The 24,445-nt window shown below is 36.0% G+C and overlaps 1 pseudogene; it reads left to right on the top strand.

Moving 5' to 3' along the window:
- The first annotated feature begins 2,731 nt into the window (after positions 1–2,731).
- Positions 2,732–15,477, top strand: LOC127186380 (vomeronasal type-2 receptor 116-like; annotated as a pseudogene).
- The last annotated feature ends 8,968 nt before the right edge of the window (positions 15,478–24,445 follow it).

A 24,445-nucleotide genomic window follows, 5' to 3' on the forward strand; every position in this document is an offset into this window, starting at 1 on the left:
AACCAGAGGAAACTGCCTTTCAGATGGTGTTCTGTAAAATGGTACAATATTTACTATGTACAGAAGTAGACACATAATCATTTACAATCCATACTATGACTATTCTGTACTTGAAGATATTTTCTTTATCTCTATGTTTGCAACAATTATCCCATGTAATAAGGTTTACAAACTTAAAATTATGGAATCTTGGAACACCCTTAAAATTTCATGTGAGTTTACCTATAGAAAACATACATATTCCATGTAAAAGCATGCCCAGTTGTGGTTATTGAGTACTTTCTAAGAAGGTAAAGACAAGGCCACAGGTTTTGACCAAGCTGTAAACCTGATCATGTATTCATTTATTAATTATAGAGAAATATGAAAATTACACATGAGGGTTGAGCCTCTGAGTTCCTGGTATTTCCATATGAAATTAACTGAATTGGCTAAGGTAGTGAAAGAATGACTGATGAGTGTACAGGAGTATTTCTGGTGCAATATTTGCTACCTGTACTAATAATAAATTATAATTAGTTGAAAATATATTTATCATATTCTCCTCTATCCATCTTCATATTGTTCTTATTCTTTTTAGTTTAATTTTCAGGAAGAGTATCTTTTTACTGGTTTATTTTCAAATAAATTCACACACAGCAGATGCATATTTAAATATATGTATGTCTGACTTTGGAAATCAATCTGTTACTTTATCAGAAAACTGGTAAAAGCTTAACCTCCAGAAATAGCTATACCATACCTGGACATAAACCCTAGGACACTTGCTCAATTATGTTCATAACAGCTTTATTCATTATAGCTAGAATCCAGAAAAATGATTTCACTCAAACAATGGAGAATAAACAATGAAATACTACTCAGATATAAAAACAAAGACAATCATGTTTTTTTTCAGGCAAGTAGACTAGAAAATATCTGCTGAGTGTGACAACCCAGACTAACAAAAACACACATGGATGTATTTACTTAGCCATATAGTACAGGATAAAAATACTAGAATTTACTGACCCTACATCTGACAAAGGTCTAATATCCAAAATATATAAAGAACTCAAGAAATTAAACACCTCCAAACCAAATAACCCATTTCTCATTTGGTTATGTGGTTTGGTGTGTTTAATTTCTTGGTTCTTTTATATTTTGGTATTAGACCTTTGGTCCAGATGGTTGGGTCAGTAAATTCTAGTATTTTTATCCTGTACTATATGGCTAAGTAAATACATCCATGTGTGTTTTTGTTAGTCTGGGTTGTCACACTTTGCAGATATTTTCTAGTCTACTTGCCTGAAAAAAAACATGATTGTCTTTGTTTTTATATCTGAGTAGTAGTTCATTGTTTATTCTCCATTGTTTGAGTGAAATCATTTTTCTGGATTCTAGCTATAATGAATAAAGCTTTTATGAACATAATTGAGCAAGTGTCCTAGGGTTTATGTCCAGGTATGGTATAGCTATTTCTGGAGGTTAAGCTTTTACCAGTTTTCTGATAAAGTAACACATTGATTTCCAAAGTCAGACATACATATATTTAAATATGCATCTCCTGTGTGTGAATTTATTTGAAAATAAACCAGTAAAAAGATGCTCTCCTTGAAAAATAAACTAAAAAGAATAACAACAATATGAAGATGGATAGACGAGAATATGATAAATATATTTTCAACTAATTATAATTTATTAATAGTACAGGTAGCAAATATTGCCACAGAAATACTCCTGTACACTCATCAGTCATTCTTTCACTACCTTAGCCAATTCAGTTAATTTCATATGAAAATACCAGGAACTCAGAGGCTCAACCCTCATGTGTAATTTTCATATTTCTCTATAATTAATAAATGAATACATGATCAGGTTTACAGCTTGGTCAAAACCTGTGGCCTTGTCTTTACCTTCTTAGAAAGTACTCAATAACCACAGATGGGCATGCTTTTACATGGAATATGCATGTTTTGTATAGGTGAACTCACATGAAATTTTAAGGGTGTTCCAAGATTCCATAATTTTATGTTTGTAAACCTTATTACACGGGATAATTGTTGCAAACATAGGGATAAAGAAAATATCTTCAAGTACAGAATAGTCATAGTATGGATTGTAAATGATTATGTATCTACTTATGTACATAGTAAATATTGTACCATTTTACAGAACACCATCTGAAAGGCAGTTTCCTCTGGTGTTGGCTTTTTCCTTGGATGAAATAAACAGAAACTTGGATCTTCTACCAAATACGTCTTTAGTATTTCAAGTACCATACTTTATAAGTGTGTCAGAATTAAAATATCTCATTCATGTTTCTCGACCAACTCATTTGTATCCTCCTAAGTATGACTGTTCCCAAGTAGTCAGTTGTATACTACTTCTTATAAGACCAAACTGGGAAGCATCTGTACTATAACACACATTCATGTACAGCTGTGAATCTCAGCAGGTGAGAGTTTGTTTGGTTAAAATTTAATTAATTTGTGTCTCCATTGGTGGCTTTGATAAGATGTAAAGAAGGGTGTAAAGAGGAGACTGGTCTTACTGGTCTTATGTCAATCTGTGTAGTTCAATGTTATTATTCAGACACTTGATGGGGATCTGGAATTTCTTTGTGTGAAATGGGAATAAGAGAAGAAATAACAGGTAAGGGGGATTTCTAGAGCTTTTTACAGATACAATGTGTTTACAAGTTCTTAAAAGTACATGCTACTTCATGGTGCTCCCTGTGTCGTAGGTTCTTCATCTTACTTATGGGCCTTTCCATCCTTTCCTGAAAGACTGTGTACAATTTTCTTATATTTATCAGATGGCCCACGAGGATACATAAATCCCCATGTCCCTTGTCGCCTTGTTACTTTATTTAAACTGCAACTGAGTAGGGCTGGCTATCTCTGACAATGAACAGGGTACACAATTTCTCTCAGATTTGAAGAGATGGAAAAGGATACAGTCTGCTTTGCCTTTGTGAACATGATCCCAGTGAACATGGAGGTATACATGTCAAGAGCTGAAGTGTATTACAACCAAATCATGGCATCATCCAGAAATGTTGTCATCCTTTATGGTGACACAGACAGTACTCTTGCTGTGGCCTTTAGAATGTGGGAATCTCTAGGCATACAAAGAACATGGATCAACACCTCACAGTGGGATGTTCCTACAAATAAGAGAGATCTCACACCTGGCCCATTCCAAAGGACTCTTGCTTTTTCACAGCACCATGGTAAGATTTCAGGTTTTAAAAATTTTGTCCAGACATTGCACCCTCTCCAATACTCAGATAAATATCTGGCAAGACTGAAGTGGATGAAGTTTAACTGTGAAGCCTCAGCATCTAACTGGAAGACAATGAAGAACTGCTCAACCAATTTCTCATTGGAATGGCTAATGGCACAGACTTTTGATATGGCCTTCAGTGATAGCAGTTATGACATATACAATGCTGCATATGTTTTGTCCCATGTCATTCATGAGATTCTTCTTCAACAGATAGAAAATCAGCCAACTGACAATGAGAAAAAATATGATCATATCTGCTCGAAGGTAGTGTTTCTTCTGTTGGATTATATATGATTTTATTAATGTCATAGTTTTTAAGAGTCTCTCAGATGATTAACTGAGTGAACTAGGAAATGTTTCCCCAAAACCTAGGTTTCTAAATGTTTTTTATGCTGACACAATAAATCTAGAGCTATGTGTAGATCTTTAATAGAAACGTATTGGAATGAAAGACACCATTTATCAGTGAAAATCAGTGATTCTCTAACAGAGCAACTGAATATAATCATACCTGTTCTAATACTGGAGAGACAATTAGTCTTTTTTCATTAATTGTCTCCATGTTGAGGAGATGAGTTTTTGTTCATTAATTCTGAAATTTGAGGTAATAAGTTCAGGGGATTGTTTTTTCAATTGATTCTCCCTAAATGTAGTCTCTGTACACCTTCCTCAAAGTCTTAGTATAATTGCACAGAAATAGTTATGTGAATCATTTTATTACACACTTAAAGACACACATACACACAGAATCATTTGTTTGAAAATATGTTTCTCAATGTGTTTGTGTTTCTAAGTGTGTTCCTTCTGAATCGGTGTGTATATCTGTGTTTATGTGTATGTGCACAGATATGTGTGCACTTGTGTGTGTGTTTCTGTACATGTCACTATCTGTCTTTTTGTAGAAGTGAGCATAAATTTTATGTGTTTCAATGCCCATGAGTATGTTTGTTTCTGTTTTTGTATGTGTTTCTGATTGTATTTTTCAGTGTATGCATCTCTGTGTTCTGTGTTTCTGTACATTGGATTGCACATATGTATATCTCTTGCTCTGTGTGTGTGTTGTTTGTGTGTGTGTGTTTCTTTCTGCCTCTTCTTTTTGATATTGTGAGCATAAATGTGTTTTTGTGTCAATGTCTCTCTGTGAATATTTGTATCTCATTATGTCTCCCTATTTGCATTTGCCTGTGCATGTGTGTGTCTATGTATGAGTTTGGTATATTTCTGTACTTGTGTGTCTGTTTGGGTGTATATGTCTGTCTGTGCCTGTATGCTCAGATGTGTGTCTGGGTATGTATATTAATGTGTGTGTAAACAAATATTGGGCTATATTATGTGTGTATCTCTGCATAGATGTAGGTCTCTCTGTGTGCAGATGCATGTGTGTGGGTGTGTGTGTGTGTGCTGCACATCTATGTTTGATGTATATGTGCTTGTCTATGCTTATGTTTCATAGTTTCCTTTCAGTGAACTAAAATTCTGCAAACATTAATACAAATTAATATATCATTTTCACTTCAAGAAAATTTTCACAAGATACCTTCAATAAAATTGTATTTCAGATAAAATCATCATACATTTTCTTCCATTAAGGAAGGGCATATGTAGTATGTAATCCTGCCAGTCTTTCAGATGCACTCCTTGATGAGAAAGACCCACTTCACTAGTCCTAATGGAGACAAAGTGACCATGAACCAGAAAGAAAAACTTCAGAAAGAGTATGACATTTTCTACATTTGGAATCTCCCACATAATTTTGATCTTAAGGTGAAGATAGGAAAATTTAGTCTATATTTTCCACATGGTCAACAGCTCCATTTATCTGAAGACATGCTAGAGTGGGCCACAGGGAGTCTACAGGTGAGTTGAAAGAACTGTACTGATTTCCATTACATACAAGGAAACACTGTGTGTTTAGTTGGTCTGTTTATGCTTTTTTATAAATTAGTGAAATGAAAAAATGATCATATATGGAGTCTACTTCTAGTCTCCTATGTTACATTTCTGATTTTCACTATTTTTGATATTAATTCTTCAAGGAGTTAATGCAATAGTTACATTGTATTTTATTATAACAGAAAATGTGGTTTTGCTTTTTAATATGAATATGAAAAAACTTTTGATCACTGATTTATAATATTTCCAGAAAAGTAAGCCATATACTCATGGTACCATTCTTATTACTATATAGTGATTTTCTCACTTATTATGAATCTCTGATAGAAAAGTTAAAGAGACTGAAGCTAACTGTAATGATGCAGTAAATTAAAAATACAAAGGAATTAGAAAACAAACTCATCATTTCTTTTAGTTTTAATTAAAAATTTTTATTTTATTCATTTTACATCACAGCCTTAGCCAACTCCCCCATGTCCTTCCAGACCCACCCCTATCTCCTTCTTCCCCCTATGCCCCTTCCCTAGTCTTCAGAGAGGGGAACCCTTCTCCCCTACTCACTGACCCCAGCCTATCAAGTATCATAAGGACTGCCTGCATACTCTTCCTCTGTGATTTGGTAAGGTACCCCATAAGGGGGAAAGTGATCAAAGAGAACGCAATAGTTTCACCTTATGTTTGCTCTACCTTTCTGACAAAAATCTCTAAATTGTCAACCCCTCAATTCATAAATTAATAATTTTGTGATACATCTTAAGTATTCTATGAATTATTACTTTTTATTTTCTTTATTTTTTATATGTATATGGGTTTTCTGTCTGGATATATGTCCATGCAAAACTGGCGTATATGGTGTTTGTGGACATTGAAGAGTAATGCAGACTCCTGGAAATGTGAGACAGCTTAGATGTGCAAATTGGGGGCACTAAATAAATTGTTATTCACAGTTTTCCATTCCTTAGCTATGAATTATGCCATGTAAAGAAACTGCTCACTACAGTGACCTTGCTTGGCCCTTTTAATTGTAGTTCATTCAAACTAATGAATTGGTGTCTAGTTTTCGTCTCTGTATTTGAAGGTATTTGGTAGTAATACTTTTTTTGCTGTGCAGAAATTTGTGTATAAAAAATTCCATCAGAGCTCCAGGGTATGTTATAGGCATGAACTCTGATGTGGTTTCTTTGAAGGTAATCTATTCGAACTATGCAACCACAAAGTTGTTCAAATTTTAAAAATGTTAAGTCCAGGAATTCAGGTTGCTCATGTACTCTGGCATTTGCAGTTAATAGTCCTTCTCAGAGTGATAAGGGGAATCATTGTTATGTAAAGGAACACAGGATCTGAAATTTAGCTACTGAGATATATATGCCTACAATGTCAGCAGTGAAATCTCATATGTGTTCTAAATACAGCTTGTTTGAGCATTACAAAAGCATGCACTAGAATAATACTCAACACTAAAAAATATAGAACCATTGCTCTGCTTCCAGATATGCATATCAGGATACATGCAGAAACAAACAAACATAAAAATGATGATATCAAATCTACCTAGCTCAAAATGTTATAGTCATAGTCTTAAATGAGAGTATGTTCAATGATATGCTAAATATATGATTCAAAAAATGATTATTTGAATGTTCTATGAAAAGTGAGAAGAAGAGACATAAATTACCTCGTGAAGGATAAAAAGGATCACAAAAACTACCATGAAATAGGTCACTGAAAAAGCATGAAATAAAGGAATCCCATGAAAGTACAAAATAATAAAAATATTCAAACAGAAAGTAAAGGAAAAACAACATAAATGAAATAAGATTCTAAGTAAAAAGTCTCAGCAAGCCGATAGTTCAAGATAAAGACAAGATCACAAAGCTTGAATATTGTGAATAAGTATTAGAAAATTTAGACTATAACAAAAATAAAACAAAACATAAGATTCAAAATATAGGAGACTTGAAGGTTCCTGATTAAAAGATCAGATTTACAGTCCAGATCACAAGGGGGAAAGAAGGACAAATTCAACTTATCAACACTATATCCAGTATAATGTAAACATAAATTTCAAGTGAGACGTGTGGCCATTGTGATACAACAGTCATTTATATAGCAAACATTCAAAAATCAGTAAATGAACAACCCTTGACATATTTAACTTAAAAATTATTTTGTAACAAAGACATAAAGTTGAAGGCTGCAGTACGGAAGACTCTGTCATAGCAAGTTCCCATCTGTATATCAGTCAATGTCACTATGGACGTTCTTAGAGGAGGAGAGTAATAGTGATGTATTTCAAATATTTAACAGCTAACCACAGTAACTAAAACAGAAAAGTTATTCCTCATAATAGAAGGATACAGAACAGAGTTCAATAATAGACACAATCACAGGAATTTATAAACACTGAAAAATCGCTATGAAAGACACTGGTTGAACCACTTCACATGATGAATGCAAGAATCAAAGGAACACATAGAAAGCACTAAGATCCAGAGAAAAGCAACTATTAGAAAACTATCAAGTACTACAATATCAACAAGTAGACAATATTCACCAAATAATCTACAATAATAACTTATTGTTAATGATCACATTCTCTAATAAAAATCCATAGACAACAAGATTGGTTCAATAAAACAACAACAACAATAATAACACCCTCAATTTTTTTTGTTATTCCATGGGAAATATGTTATTTTTAACCTGAATGGAATCCGTCTGTAAAAATGTGCATGATACATCATCATGAATTAGAAACAAACAAACAAACAAACAAACAAAATCCATGAAAACATTTACTTTGGTTGACATGGATGAAATAATTCTTAAATAAACACTTATCAAGATAATCCAACAACACACCATAACATTTGTTCTCTACACCCAAGTATATTTCATTCAATAAATGCAAGCATGATTCACAAATGCAGATCAGTTAAATGAGATAAATCATGTAAATATACTCTAAGCTGGAATTATATGATTATACAAAAATATTCATAAATGTATTATAAAGAAGTTCGTCATTTATTCAGACTAAATAATGAAACATGTTGGAATACAAATAACAGGTAATGTCTTGACATAATAGGATGTTCATGGCAAACAGACTGAAAGCATTGTATTAGATGGAGAGAAAAATAGAAAAAAATTAATTAAAATAAGAATAAAGCCAGGCACATGTAGTGCATGTTTTAATCCAAACAGTTTGTATGCAGATTTAGAAAGTTCTCTGTTGATATGTGACCAGTTTGGCCTAGATAGCTAATCCAATCCTGGCAGTGTGACATACAGACCATGTCTTAAAATATTGAACAGAAATGGGGCAACAATATGTACTATCTCCACTCTTCCTCAAAATGGTCATTAAAATCTTACCAAGTACATAGCCAGAAAGTAGAATAGATACTGGGACTTCAACTGGTACTCTAGGTGAGAGAGGTAAGGATGCATAGGGAAATAGAAGGGCCTAGAGGGTCCTAGAAACCTACAAGAAGACACTTAAGGTGGACAGAACTGTACCCAGGTTGGTCAGCTAAAAATACTGTACCAACCAAAGACAATGCATATAGTAAACATGGAACACCTATCCAGATCTACCCAATGAACACCACATTCTCCACAATTGTGTGGCTAGCAGGGACTGACTCAGACATGAACTCTGGTGACCCCTACTTGACCATTTCTTTTTGGTGAGGAGATTTGTTAATGCTCAGAGGAAAAGTTAACAGACTACCAGGAAGAGACCTGATAAGCTGTGATCTTATAGTGAGAGAGAAGATCACTTTCTGTCACAAGTCTAGGGGAGTGAATTAGGATGAAAGTGGGAAGGATGAGGAAATGGAAGATACAAGTAAGGGGATAAAAATTAGATTTAATCTGAATAAATTATTTAAATAAAAAATTTTTACCATGTGGCACAATAACTGTGAAAATATATTTTAAAAAGAGAGAAAGTGTCCAATTATAAGTGAGTATATACCATTTGAGTCTTTCTTCTTCTGGGTTAACTCACTCAGTATGATAATTTCTAGTTCCATCCATTTGTTCACAAATTTCAGGAATTCCTTGTTTTTAATAGCTGAGTACTGTCCTATACTGTAGATGTACCACAGTTTATTTATCCATTCTTCTACTAATGAACACTTAGGCTTTTTCCAGGTTCTGGCTATTATAATAAAGGCTGCTTTGAACCTGGTTGAGCATATGCCCTTGTTGTGTGCTAGAGCATCTTCTAGGTATATTCCAAGAAGTGGAATTGCTATGTCTCAGTTTTCTGAGATAGATTTCCAAAGTGGTTGTTCAAGTTTGTATTCCCACCAACAATAAAGAAGTGGTCCTCTCTCTCCACATCCTCACCAGCATGTGATATCACTTGAATTTTTGATCTTTGCCATTCTGATGGGTCTACGATGGAATCTCTGAGTGGTTTGGAATTGCATTTTCCTGATAACTAAAGGAATATATACTCACTTATAATTGGACACTAGCTCAAGGGTCATGTCCTATGAAGCTCTTCACTTACCAGGAAAATGGGATAGATGTGAAGAAATCCTCTTGTGACTCTAGGTGCAAGAAGTATTGGAGAATGGGGAAATAGAAGGATTCAGAGGGTCCTAGAAACCTACAAGAAGAACATTATGATGGACAGATCTGGGCTGAGGGGTTCTGCTCAAACTGTGGCACCAAGCAAGGACAATATATGCAGTAATCATCAAACCCCAACCTAGATCTAGACAATGGACAGGATATTCTCCACAGTTGAGTGGAGAGTGAGGACTGACTTTTACATGAACTCTGTTGCCCCCATATTTGACCACATCCCTTTTATGAGAAGGCCTGGTGGCACTCAGAGGAAAGATAATAGGATATCAAGAAGATGCTTGATACCTTATGATCATATAGAGGGGGAGGAGGTCCCCCTCAGCCATAGACATAGGGGAGGGGACTAGGGTAAAAGTGGAAGGGATGGAGGAACGGGAGGATACAAGGGATGGGATAACAATTTAGATGTAATATGAATAAATTAATAGAACAAGTAAAAAAAGAGAGAAAGTAATGTTCCCTGTTCTATATATGAAATTGAGGTATCCCAATGCTACAGAGTGAGACCCTGTTTCAAAACCACCACAGCAAAAGGAAGCATTCTAGTTAAATGTATATGTGGAGAACATGAAATGAATCTGTGTACCAGTGACAATGTGATTTTCACATAGACCTAAATACTGAATGAAGGATTCAAAAGAGCATGCAACAGTCAGAAAATTTCCTTTTTAAAAATATTTATTAATTTATTCATATTACATCTCAATTGTTATCCAGTCCCTTGCATCCTCCTTTTCCTCCTTCTCTCCTGTTTTACCCCTACACCTCTCCCCTATTAATGTAAGTGAGAGGTACCTCTTCCTCCTGTACATGCTCATAGGGTATCAAGTCTCTTCTTGGTAACATCATCAGAAAATTTCTAATGCTACTTACAGAGCCCCATGGTAAAGTTCAGTGTAATAAAAACATAACCTTTCTTTAACCTAAGTAAACCTACAATTAACTTCAAACAAACTAACTTTTACTCAGGTTCCCACAGTATTTGTAGGCTCCTTAAGTTCTTCTCAGTTCAGGAAGCACATCACATTACAGCTTCTTACACATCAACTTGTCAATTTGTCACTAGGATTGTCTTTTCAACTGTTTTTTTCCTTTACACTAAGTTTGTGAAGATTTACAGTCTTAATTGATTGGAAGATGTGTTTGTTATCTGAGACATGATGAGATATTTCCCCTGTTTTAGATGTGCTTTCATCATATCTTGCTAAGTTGTTGCTTGGATTAAACTTCGGCCATGAACAAAGTGAGGAAGAGAGGTTGTTTTGGCTCATGGGTTATAGACAAGGGAAGACAAGGAATGAAATTGTAGACTGAAACTAAAGGATAGGCCCTTGAAAGAACACTGCTTATGGCTTGCTCTGTTTCATTTCTCATACATCCTTGCCTAGCAAGAGCATTGCCTTTAGTAGACTGGTGTGCCTACAATGAATACCAAATAATAAAATGCATTAGTGTTAGAAAGAAGGGCATTCTGACAGAGAGAATTTTGCAGGTAAGGTTCATTCAATGTTCTTTATCTTCTTACTGCACTTTGTGTCAGCTTGATGAAAATCAACAACAAATCCAGGTAGCATCTCTGTAGTATTTGCACAAAGTACTCTAAAATTCTGTTTCCATAATGTCTAAGATTTGGTAAAAAAGAAAAAACTCACCTTTTCAGCAACTTGTTTTAATATATTCACACATTTGGCATTATACAAAGTGCTAACTGACATGTGGTACCTCAGCTTCTGTATATAAAGGAAGCTTATTAATATCTCAACATGCTAATATAATATAGTTATGGATGAAGTAGGTAAAACTCAATATGTATCTTATTCCCTCAGATGATGCCCTCTGTATGCAGTGCTGACTGTCGTCCTTGATTCAGAAAATTCAGGCAGGAGAGAATGTCAGCCTGCTGCTTTATTTGCATCCCCTGCCCAGAAAATGAAATTTCTAATGGAACAAGTGAGTGTTTGCTGCTGTGTAAACTTTACATCGATAATCCTCTCCACCAACAAAGAGATGCTGAAAGAGTCTAAAAGGCAACTAGAAAAATAACATATACCATTTTCTCCATTAGCAGTCACAGGAATACAAACATTAACAATGTCACAACAACAGCAACAACAACAACCACAAAAACTCTTTTGCCTAGATGTACATTTTGGTTCAGTTTCTGTCACATCATATTTTCTCAAAGAAACAAAATCAAAGTGCAGTGTGAGCACATTCTCTACGAGATCTGTTCTGTTTATTAATTTCCCCTATAAATACATGCACAGAAGATTCCAGTCATGAGTTTTCAAAATGCGCATTTAGTCTTTTTTCATGTATGTATGTCCCTACATATGTTTATGTACACTATATATGCACAGAATCCAACAGAGGACAGAATATGGCACCAGAACTGATGGACTGTGTAATGGAGGTGCTGGAAACCAAATTTATATCCTTAGAAAAATTAGAGTAGAGATAAAAAAATTACTTGTAAAATTATCAGAAACTGCTGAATATGAGACAGAATTTGTATGATTTATAGATGCCCATTTTCTTTTTCCGCTTTCTTTATTGTAGTATATTGTGATTATATCCCAATTTTTATTCCCTCACCCATTTTCAATTGTCTGCTGTGATTTGTTTCTAGGAAGGTGAGGAAAATTGTTGACACATGGTGTACAAAATATAAGGAGTCTTATATCAAATATTTTACAAATATTTGATAATTTCATAAAATAATAGATTGGAACAGTTTTGTAATGAAAGTAATTAGTACAAACAGTAAAATTTTATTGCAACCTACAAAGCTAGAGTAGTAAAATGATTATATATTTATGCTTGGCTAAATGCAAACAGACAATGAATAGTTTTTCCAACATTTGCCTGTGATACTATGCAATGAAATTCAAGTTCTTAAAGTACATTTCTGACCAATAATATGGCTCTACATTTAAATCATTTGCCACTAAGACTGATACCTGGAGTTCATCCCCAGGACCCATATAGTGAGAGGAGACAAAGAACTCTTAGAAATGCCTACTGACATCTATGCACTCAAATAACATCCATAATGATTAAACAAACTGTAATAAAATTGTTTTAAATGTTATAATGAATAAGAACTAATGGTATTTACATCAATAAATAGAAAAAGATTAATATTATTTATAGGTGTATATGTATGTTGTGAGTGTATATGTACATAAGGGCAGATGAAGGTGAGAGGCAACTAATACCTCTTTAGTTAATTTGCAGGCAGTTGTGAAACACCTCACATGGGCTCTGGGAACTGAATTCAGATTTTTTGAAAGAGCAGGAAGTTCTCTTCATAGTTCAATTAACTTTCCAACACTTCAGGCAAAATAGCTCGTTACAATTGCCCATCAATAAATTGTAGTACATAAAAAGACATAAAAACCAGGAAGCACCTCATAACTCTGTGCAACTATCTAATGAATCAGCACAATTCCAATGAAATTGCCTACCATTGCCATTTCAAAAGAGCATATTATGAGAGAAGTAGTTTGTTCCACATAAAAAAATCTGGGTGTGGTGGCACATGTCTTTAATCCCAGCACTTGGGATGCAGAGGCAGGTGGATCACTGTGAGTTTGAGGCCAGCCTGGTCTACAAAGTGCTTCCAGGACAGCCAAGGCTACAAAGAGAAATCCTGTCTTGAAAAAAATATCTGGGCCATTTTTTATATGGGTCTTGTTTTATTTCATCCATGCTGCTTATCGATGTAAAATTTACCTCAGAGTATATTCACAGAGTTTGAGTCCCATAGAGATTGAAATGAGGGAAGCAGGAAGATGTTGAATGCTTCCCATGAAGGTGGACTCAAGATGAAGGGCTTTGTAGTGTTCAGTCTGTAGAGAGGTTTCTACCTTCAGTGATAGACCTAGTGCTTCTCATGATCAAGACTCAGGGATTCTTTCTCCATACCGCCAGATTAGAACATAAAGAAGGACAGATTAATCATTATTTTTTCATTTTTTACAAATTTTAAACCTTTAAATTAAATTTATGTACCAGTAAACTTTAGTTCTCACACTCACATTCCTATTTCTCCCAAATGATTCCCAAATTTATGAGCACATCTGTTACATTTATTTGGACACAAAAATATAAACACACACACACACACACACACACACACACACACACACACACACCTAATGATTTCTTTTACTGTTTCTTAGATATCATTATGTTTGGGCTGGGAACTAGAAAAGCTATCACTTTTCTTCCCCAAGCAGAACTCAGTCTCCATCTCTCATAAAACATTAATTGAACAGTCAGTGAACTCAGGAGGCACTGAATGCATTGGAAAGGAGATTTTAAAAGACTCTCAGTTACACTGTGGTTAATGTCTTTAGATTTTGTGAATTTACCAGACTCAGTCATTTCATGATAGCATCCAGAATGATGTAAGAAATCTTCTTTCTGAAAACATGGTAAATTATCTCATCAACACTGTTAAATAGGCAAAATTTAGTTTGTTTTTCTCTATAAAGTTAAAAAGAATTGATAAATAGAAGCATTGTTGTAAAACAATTTCCTTCAATTATATTATCAGCAATAAAGTGAAGGTATTGCAAAGCTATTCTAATAGAGTTATTGAATTGTCTTGTCAATAAACTGCTGAAGCTGTACTAACGAATCTGTAGTTTCTCATTCAGACATGGATCAGTGTGTGAAATGTCCAGAGGACCAGTACGCCAACACAGAGCAGAACGACTGCATCCAACAAAGCTGTGATCTTTCTAAGCTATGAAGTCCTCTTAGGGATGGCTCTGGCCTTAATGGCCTTCGATTTCTGTGCCCTCACAGCTCTGGTTCTTGGGGTAGTTTTGAAGCAAAATGACACTGCCATCGCGATGGCCAATAATCGCTCTCTGAGCTACATCTTACTTATGTCACTCATGTTCTGTTTCCTCTGCTTCTTGCTCTTCATTGGCCATCGAAACTCAGTATCCTGCATCCTGCAGCAATTCACATTTGGAATTGTATTCACTGTGCGTATTTCCACTGTGTTGGCAAAAACAATCACAGTGCTTTTGGCTTTCAAAGTCACAGCTCCTGCAAGACGGATGAGGTACATTCTGGTTTCAGGAACACTTAACTACATCATTCGCCTCTGTACACTCATCCAAAGTTTTCTCTGTTCAGTTTGGCTAGGAGCTTCTCCTCCTTTTGTTGATATTGATGCAGACTCTGAGCATGGCCACATTATCATTGTCTGTTACAAGGGTTCAGTTATAGCATTTTACTGTGTCCTAGGATACTTAGGCTTCCTGGCTTTAGGAAGCTTCACCATGGCTTTCATGGCTAGGAACCTGCCTGACACATTCAATGAAGCCAAGTTCTTGACATTCAGCATGCTGGCGTTTTGCACTGTTTGGTTTACTTTCCTCCCTGTCTACCATAGCACCAAGGGCAAGGTCATGGTACTGTGGAGATTTTTCCATCTTGTCTTCCAGTGCAGGGATGCTGGGGTGCATCTTTGCTCCCAAGTGTTACACAGTTGTATTCAGGCCACACAGAATTCCTATCCAAAGATCAGGGAGAAATAATATTCCTAAAGGCATATCTCACATATCCATTTTTGAAATTAATTTATTTAATCACTTTACATCTTTGTTGCAGACCCAATATCTTCTCTCCTTCCAGTCCTACCCTCCTCCCTCTCTCCCATCACCTCTCCGCTATTCCTCACATAAGTGAAGATCCCCTTCTCATTCACCAAGCTCACCAAGTTGCATCAGGCCTGAGCATGCCCTTTTCATCTATGGCATAGGAAAATAGTTCCACGATGAGGAATTTATCAAAAGGTTGGCAACAGAGCCCATATCAGGGACAGTTTCCATGGCTCTAACTAGAGGACCTACATGAAACATGTGTTTACCATCATCTACATCTGTGTAGGAGACCTAGGTCTAGTTCATACATAGTCCATGGTTGTTGCTTCAGTCTCACTAAGCCCCTCTGTGCCCTGGTGAGCTGTTTTTGTTGATCTTCTATTGGAGCTCCTATTACCTGAAGGCCCATTTCTCTTCCACTTCACTGTTATACAGAATAGTTATGTATCACTCCATGTTTGACTGTGCATCTCAGCATTTGTTTTGAATCACTGCTGGGTAAAGCCTTTCATATGGTAACTCATCTATGCTCCTGTATGCAACAGAGCAGAGTATCATTAATGGTGTTGGTGGTTGGCTGTCTTCCTTGGGTTGGGTCTTGTGTTGGGCCAGGTATTCTGACTAGTAAATTAATTCTAACCAACAACTATAAAGTTTGTGCATGACCAACAAGTATTGAGTGATAGTACAAGTTTTATCTGATTTTAGAATGATTCTCACTGTTTCCTCTAATGGTGTTATAGCAGTCATGGCTACAACAGTTGTCTACATCATCCCAGTAATCTTGCTCTCCTCCACTTATTTCACATTTTATCATTATTCAGACATAGTGTGGTGAAAAATGTAAATGTTTTTTCTTCTCTAAGATAAAAAAAACGTTCAAAATAAAATGAAAGTTCTTTTAATATGTGAGTGAATGAGTTTGAAGCCTGTTGAATGGTGATTAAAAATTTGCAGATGTTTGTGGGAGAGCATACTCCTGTTTTCACATGATGGTATAACCATGTTCCTACTTGCTGGGGCAAGCGAAGGGAATCCTGATATTATACAAGGTGTTAGAAGATTTGACGTTAGAAGAGAGAGTGATAGCTTGATAAATAGAAAGAATACTGAAGAAGATGGATTGGCATCTCAGGAGTTAATGTGATATCATGTCCTCTTCTTGATTAAGACCTGATTCACTACTCAGCCCTGAAAAAATGATATTAACAACCCTGTGTAACAATAGTTCCAAAGCAGAAGATGTCCTATTCTGGGCTACATGGTTACCTGAATTCACTTGTGCACAAAACAAAACACACACACACACACACACACACACACATTAATAACAGATAGTGCATAATATTTAAAATTAGAGGAAGAACATTTTAATGACTCTGCATAAGGATGCTGCTTTTTGATGTACAGTTAAGTTGCCAGTCTAAGTATCTACCTAAAGAGATATTTTGGAAGAGATGACTGAGACTCTCTTTATGCATACCACATACGAACCCTCAATGTTAAATCTACCATAAGAAACGCAGTTGAACGATTGACAAGAGAATAAAATTTTGTTAAAATAGTCTCTTTAGCATGTTTGAATTTTAGATGACTATGATGGTCAAAACTCTCTGCAGTAGTCATATTTCTATTGAAGGAAAAACATGGACCTTAAACAGCAGCATTTCACTAAGAACTACCAAACACCTTTTTTGTTTGTTTGCTTGTTTAATCTCTATTTGTTTGTCTGTTTTATAAATATCCCTGGACCCAGGTTATAAGGATTAGATTTCTTTTTTAAATAAATATTTTAATTTCATTTCTTGTATAAGGCTGTTTTATAATATGCTTGCAGTAATCACAGACACTTGAAAACAGATTCCAGTCCCATGATCTGCCAGTAAAATTATTGAGGACTAGTACTTGGGTGCTGGGTAGAGATTTCACTATATGCTCTTTAATTACTTTGCAACATGTTTTATGTTTTAGTTCATGGATATCAGTATACATCTTCTAGACGTTGCTTACCTTCTAAGGACATAATCTAGGGGTTAGATCATGAGGATAAAAGACCATCATCCAAGTGGCAAGGGACTTAAATGCTGAGCTATTAAAAGCACCACAAATGTCCTCTAAGAACTTTCATTTCATTACATGATGTGACAGGAAAAGAAGTGAAAAAAAACCCTACCTGTGTGCTATTTGTATTGAGTCAACACTAAATAAATAATCATTTGAGTAATATCATCTGGAGGAAGGGTAATATAAATTGAATAATTTTGGCTAATAACTTTCACTATTACAACCTTTTCAGGTACTATTTCATGAATGTACTAACTGGCTGTTATATGTAACAACATTGAATATAAGATTACTCAATATTTCATATCATGTGTCAACATTTGTCCACACTTGTCACAATTTTAAAAGACAGCAAACCTTTTAAAAGGGGTTTCTAGAAGATCCCATTTATCCCTTCTCTTCTGTGACCATTTCATTTAAATTTCCTATTAGATTTTTCTATAACTGCTTTTCCTATAGGACTGTAAGATCTATTTGTAACATTTTCTATGTTACAGTGTCTAAATAATTGTTGTATTCTATAGGATACATATGTTGAGGCATCATCAGATTCAATTTGTAAATGCATTTGCAAGTAAGCAATCACCTCTAATTAATGTACAATCTCAGAATCATCCTTTTCAGAACTCAAGACAAAGTTCCCTGAAATTGTATATAAGACTGTATGGTATGGTACCCATGTTTTGTTTTTTGATACCTTGCAAAATGGAACACTTAAGCTATGGTACGCAATTGCTTTAAGGTGACATTAATACAACCTTTAAATTTTAAATTATATTTAACTAATTTATTCAGATTAAATCTCAATTGTTTCCCATCACTTGTATCCTTTCATTTTCCCTCCCTTCCACTTGTACTCTATTCCCTCCCCTAGGTCTGTGACTGAAGGGGACCTCCTCCCACACCATACAGTCACAGGCCATCAAGTCTCATTTTGGTAGCCTGCTTATCCCTTTTCTGAGTGCCACCAGTCCTCCACACAAAGGGGAAGTGGTCAAATATGGGGCATCAGTGTGCATGTCAGTGTCAGTCCTCTCTCCCCATACAACTGAGGATGTCCTGTCCATTGGCTAGATCTGAGCAGGGGTTCAATGCCTACCACATGTATTAGACTTGAGAGCCTGTATTTAAAATTCATCATATTCACTTTCATCTATTAATTGATTTTGAAAATATAACACGTATTCTGATTATCATGTTTTATCACTGAAGCCTCAAGTGGTTCAATGGGATAGCATTCTTTAATTTTGTCACAAGGTGGCACTGTAGGCCTTATATTGGATTTCCCTGAAGCTCCTTATTTTAATGAGACAGGGGGCCTCTGCTTAACAGCCCAGGCTGTCCTAGACTCTCTTTGTAGGCGAAACTGGATTTGAACTCAGAACGATCCACCTGCTTCTCTCTCCAGAGTGCTGGAATTAAAGGTGGGGACTGTCAAGCCTGGTTTCTCTGAAGAAATTTAATTGTGGTTTAAGGAATATTCTGATCTCTGTTTTTACAACCTTCATTTTAGTATTCAGTTTTTCAGTCTCCTGTCTCTCTAAGTCTGACTCCTTTTGATTTTCTTTAAAATTATATATAAAATTGAGTTATGATTGAACATGCTTTTTGGTAAGGTGACAATAAAAATTATACAGTGTACAAACCACAATTCTATAACATTTTTCATTTTAAAATATGTAACATACTTTGTCTTTTAATCTCTCTAGTCTTCTCACTGGCATCTCGTAGGCAGGGAACTAATGCTGATTAGAGAACATGTAGCTGGGCTCGTACTTACCTTTCTCCTTTCATAGTATGCAGAGTACCTTCCAGTGCCATGAATACTAGTCCATAGGTGTAAAGGCTTTAGCTCAACTTTTCCATGCTCAGTAAGTCCTATTCTTGTTATTTTTAGCAATGTGGCCTTATCTTTATTTCTGAGTGCAGACTCCTAGAGGACATCCATGTTGGGCTAATGTCCGCTAACAAGTGAGTATATACGATGTGTATATTAGCCTTGTATTGGTTGTACTGTTGGTCCCAAATCATCCAGAAGACTATTAAAGAGAAAGATGCCCTATTTCCCTTAAAGGGTGGGTATGGGTCGATTTTTCGTTGCTTTCTTTGGCTATAGATATTATTGTCATTGGGATTTGGTGATTATTTATTATTGATCTTATTCAGAGAGAAAACAAGGCTGGACTTAGAGATTTCTCTTTTTTCCTTTATCTTTCTTTCTTAGCTATGGAGATAGGGGCTGAAAAGAAAGAAAGGGAAATATAGAAATATATAGGGATCATAGGACAAAAAGTAGATTATTGAATTTACTCCTCAAGTTATGGCCTTAAATGTTACTCATAAGAACAGTTATTTCAATTTATTGATATAGAACTTTGTATATTGACACAAAATAAACTTAATTTTGATACATTGAAATAGAATTAAAATTAATATTCTTCACATATTATATTTCTACTCTAATATGAGGTTTTGTACCCATGTAACTCAATTACTACATGGTTTACTTTCAATACACTGATAGTGCTATTGCAGGCTGTTTAGGAAAATTAGAATAATTAAGTGATACCAGTCAATTGTTAGTTGATCAGCTCATGGCCATGTCAAGTGCAGAAATCTACATCCTAGGTCTAGGTTTAACAGACAGATGTAATTCTACAGATAGATAAGGTATTTAAAATCCTCAGAGACCAACAAATCCTCAGAGACCAACAGAATATGGCATTTAAAGTTGTTTTTATTATTTTAAAGATTCTTTGAATATAAAACAGGTTAACCCCTGGCAACACCCAGCCTACCTGAAAGATGATGATGAGCATCAAAGAACCTCCTTAAGGAGATGGCTTCAAATGTGTCAAAACAACCACTGGACAAAATGTCCTTGTGGCTACCACGGCCAGAATTCTACTTAAAATGGAAAAGTTGGATGCATGCAGAGCCAAAAGCCAAACTTTGCCAAGATAGAGTAAGCAAGCCTGGGATAGTTCCTGCATCACAAATATGTCTGTCAAATATATTGGGCCAGAAGGATGAAGATGATGCTCCAACGTTAGGGAGAGTTTGGGTGTTTGTCCAAGCATCAAAGTGTCTCTTTAATTTTTTCATTATGGAAGCTGTTAACCTGAACTTCCTGTTTACTCGGGTAATTAAATGTATTCTTTCTCAAGTCTCTGATGGAGTTGAGGAAGAGATAGTTAGTTTTAAAATTAAGCTTAGTTGTTCAGGAGTTAAGATACTTTTAGATCTATATAAATATTTTAGGTTGATAGATATAAACTTTAATAGAGATTGATTTACATTCAGAATTTCAGTCTCATCAAGATAGGAATGATGATTTCTTCAGAGTTGCCAAAAGCAAATAAGCAAAATGCTATGGATGTAACATTTATCTAATTGCTGATTGTTTTGTGGTTCTTGTTGTATGTAGTTTATTGCATATATGTGTAATAATATAATGTATAGTTAAAGGGTGGCCTTTTATTTTTATTTATTTATTTTTTAAAATTAATTTATTCTTGTTACATCTCAATGTTTATCCCATCCCTTGTATCCTCCCATTCTTCCCTCCCTCCCATTTTCCCATTATTTCCATCCACTATGACTGTTCCTGAGGGGGATTACCTCCCCCTGTATATGCTCATAGGGTATCAAGGCTCTTCTGGAAACCTGCTGTCCTTCCTCTGAGTGCCACCAGGTCTACCCCTACAGGGGACATGGTCAAATGTGTGGCACGAGAGTACGTGAGAATATCATATCTCACTCTCCACTCAACTGTGGAGAATGTTCTGACCATTGGCTAGATCTGGGTAGGGGTTTAAAGTTTCCCGCCTGTATTGGCCTTGGCTGGTGCCTTAGTTTGAGCGGGACTCCTGGGCCCAAATCTGCCTATCATAATGTGCTACATGTAGGTTTCTAGGACCCTCTGGATCCTTCTGCTTTGCTATTCTCCCATGCTTCTCTCATTTAGAGTACCAATAGGATGTCCTCCCCTCTGTCCCAGTTTCCTGGTAAGTGAAGGCTTTCGTGGGACATGCGCCTTGGGCTACTATGCAGATATAAGTGAGTATATACCATTTGATTCTTTCTGGTTCTGGGTTAACTCACTCATTATGATCATTTCTAGCTCAATCCATTTATCCACAAATTTCAGGAATTTCTTATTTTTAATAGCTGAGTAGTATTCCATAGTGTATATGTACCACAGTCTCTTTATCCATGATTCTACTGATGGACACTTAGGCTGCTTCCATGTTCTGGCTCTTATGAATAAGGCTGCTATGAACATGGTTGAGCAATAATTTTCTTGTGTGCTGGAGCATCTTCTGGGTTTATTCTAAGGAGTGGAATAGTTGGATCTTGAGGAAGCCCTATTCCCATTTTTCTGAGATAGCACCAGATAGATTTCCAAAGTGGCTGTATTAGTTTGCATTCCCATCAGCAATGAAGGAGTGTTTCTCTCTCCCCACATCCTTGCCAGCATGTGGTGTCACTTGAATTTTTGATCTTAGCCATTCTGATGGGTGTAAGATGGAATCTCAGAGTTGTTTTGATTAGCATTTCCCTGATGACTAAGGAGGTTGAGCATTTCTTTAAGTGTTTCTCAGCCATTTGATATTCCTCTGTTGAGAATTCTCTGTTTAGTTCCAAGCCCCATTTCTCAATTGGGTTATTTGGTTTGGTGGTGTTTAATTTCTTGAGTTCTTTATATATTTTCGATATTAGACCTTTGTCAGATGTAGGGTTGGTGAAGATCTTTTCCCAGTCTGTAGGCTGTCGCTTTGTTCTCAAGACAGTGTCTCCTGCCTTACAGAAGCTTCTCAGCCTCATGAGGACCCATATATTAATGGTTGAAGGCCTGGGCCGTTGGTGTTCTGTTCAGGAAGTTGTCTCCTGTGCCAATATGTTCCAGGCTCTTCCCCACTTTTTCTTCTAAGTGACTTAGTGTCTCTGGTTTTATGTTGAGGTCTTTAATCCACTTGGATTTGAGTTTTGTGCATGGTGACAAATGTGGCTCCAGTTGCATTTTTTTTACACATAGACCTCCAGTTAGACCAGCACCATTTTTTTGAAGATGCTATCCTTTTTCCATTGAATGGATTTTGTTTCTTTGTCAAAAATTAAGTGACCATATGTGTGTGGATTCATATCTGGGTCTTTTATTCGATTCCACTGATCAAACAGCCTGTTGCTGTGACAGTACCATGCTGTTTTAATTACTATTGCTTTACAGTAAAGTTTGAGATGAGGTTTGGAGATTCCTCCGGAGCACCTTTTACTGTACAGGATTGTTTTAGCTATTCTGGGTTTTTTGTTTTTCCATATGAAGTTCAGAATTGAACTTTCAATGTCTTTAAAAAATTGTGTAGGTATTTTGATAGGGATTGCATTGAATCTATAGATTGCTTTTGGTAGGATGGCCATTTTTACTATGTTAATTCTCCTAATCCATGAGCAAGGAAGATCATTCCATCTTCTCAGGTCATCTTCAATCTCTTTGAATTTTTTTCAAACAAGTCCTTCACCTGCTTAGTTAGAGTAACTCGTAGATATTTTATATTGCTTGTGGCTAATGTGAAGGGTGTGGTTTTCCTAATTTCTTCCTCTGCAAGCTTGTCATTTGTGTATAGGAAGGCTACAGACTTTTTGAGTTAATTTTGTATCCAGCTAATTTGCTGAAGGTATTTATCAGCTGTAGGAGTTTTCTGGTGGAGTTTTGAGGGTCACTTGTGTACACTATTATATCATCTGCAAATAGGGATAATTTGACTTCCTTCTTTACCCTTGATCTCCTTTTGTTTTCTTATTGCTCTGGCTAGAACTTCGAGTACTATATTGAAGAGATATGGAGAGAGTGGGCAGCCTTGCCTTGTTCCGGAATTTAGAGGAATTTCCTTGAGTATCTCACCATTTACTTTGATTTTGGCTATTGGCTTGCTGTATATAGCCTTTATTATGTTGAGAAAAGTGAAAGGGTGGCCTTTTATTAAACTAAAAAGGGGAAGTGTGGGGTAATGCCTTAAATCAGTGTAGCAGTTCCCAATAAAGAGCTGTTTTGCCAATCAGCTGAGCAGATGGACAGGATGTTGAAGGCATAAGTTTTGGGGAAAAAAGCATGAAGAGGATGCTGGAGCAGGTGGCTGAAAAAAGAGACTGAGGGATGAGAATCATGTCTGGGGCTGTAAACTGTCTTCAGCCTGTGGCTAAGCTGAGTAGATCCTGCACTTATACTGGAATTGCTATGCTACATGCTGCAATCTTTCAGTTATCGACCCCTGCTCAGAGCATCCTCTATGCTGCATATTGTATCTTTGAGTTGCTAATATTTGTGTTGGAAAAGAAACAAAGTAGCTCAGACAGGGAGCAATTCTCAGAGATTGCATTCTCTTCAGCCTGGCTAGAGGGCCTAGGGAGGAAATGAGTCTATCCAGGTGCTTTTGTGTCTTTGCTATACAAACTATGCCTTGTGTGGAATAAAATTGAGCCTTGATCAGGACTGCTTGACCTGGTTCCATATTTGCTGTGTTTTTGTTCCTTTTCTTTCACTTGCACTCCCTCTTTCAGTGAACTTATTTGATACATCCTGAAGAACAGGACAGAATCGACTCTGTGGAGTGATCAGACTGGCAAGGTATTGGTTTACCTGTGGGTTTTAAGGATATTAGGATTAGCATAGCTCATATTCTGCTCAGCATAGTGCTGGGAGAATAAACCATAATCTTTGTGTTTGTCCTTTGGGAACTATTTGCCTAAAGAAATCTACTGACTTAATAATTTAATGTGTTAACTAATGCAGCAAGAATAAAAGGTACTCCCACAGCAGGAGATGATTGTATGAACAGAAAACTGATAGATAGCACCAGCACCAAGCTTAACAATTAATAAATGGGACCTCATATACTTGAAAATCTTCCATCCAGGAAAGGACACCGTTAATAAGATAAAACAGCAGCCTTACAGAATTGAAAATATTTTCACCAGGCTGATCTGAC

This window comes from Acomys russatus, unplaced genomic scaffold (genome assembly GCF_903995435.1).
Source record: "Acomys russatus unplaced genomic scaffold, mAcoRus1.1, whole genome shotgun sequence".
NCBI classification, from domain to species: domain Eukaryota; kingdom Metazoa; phylum Chordata; class Mammalia; order Rodentia; family Muridae; genus Acomys; species Acomys russatus.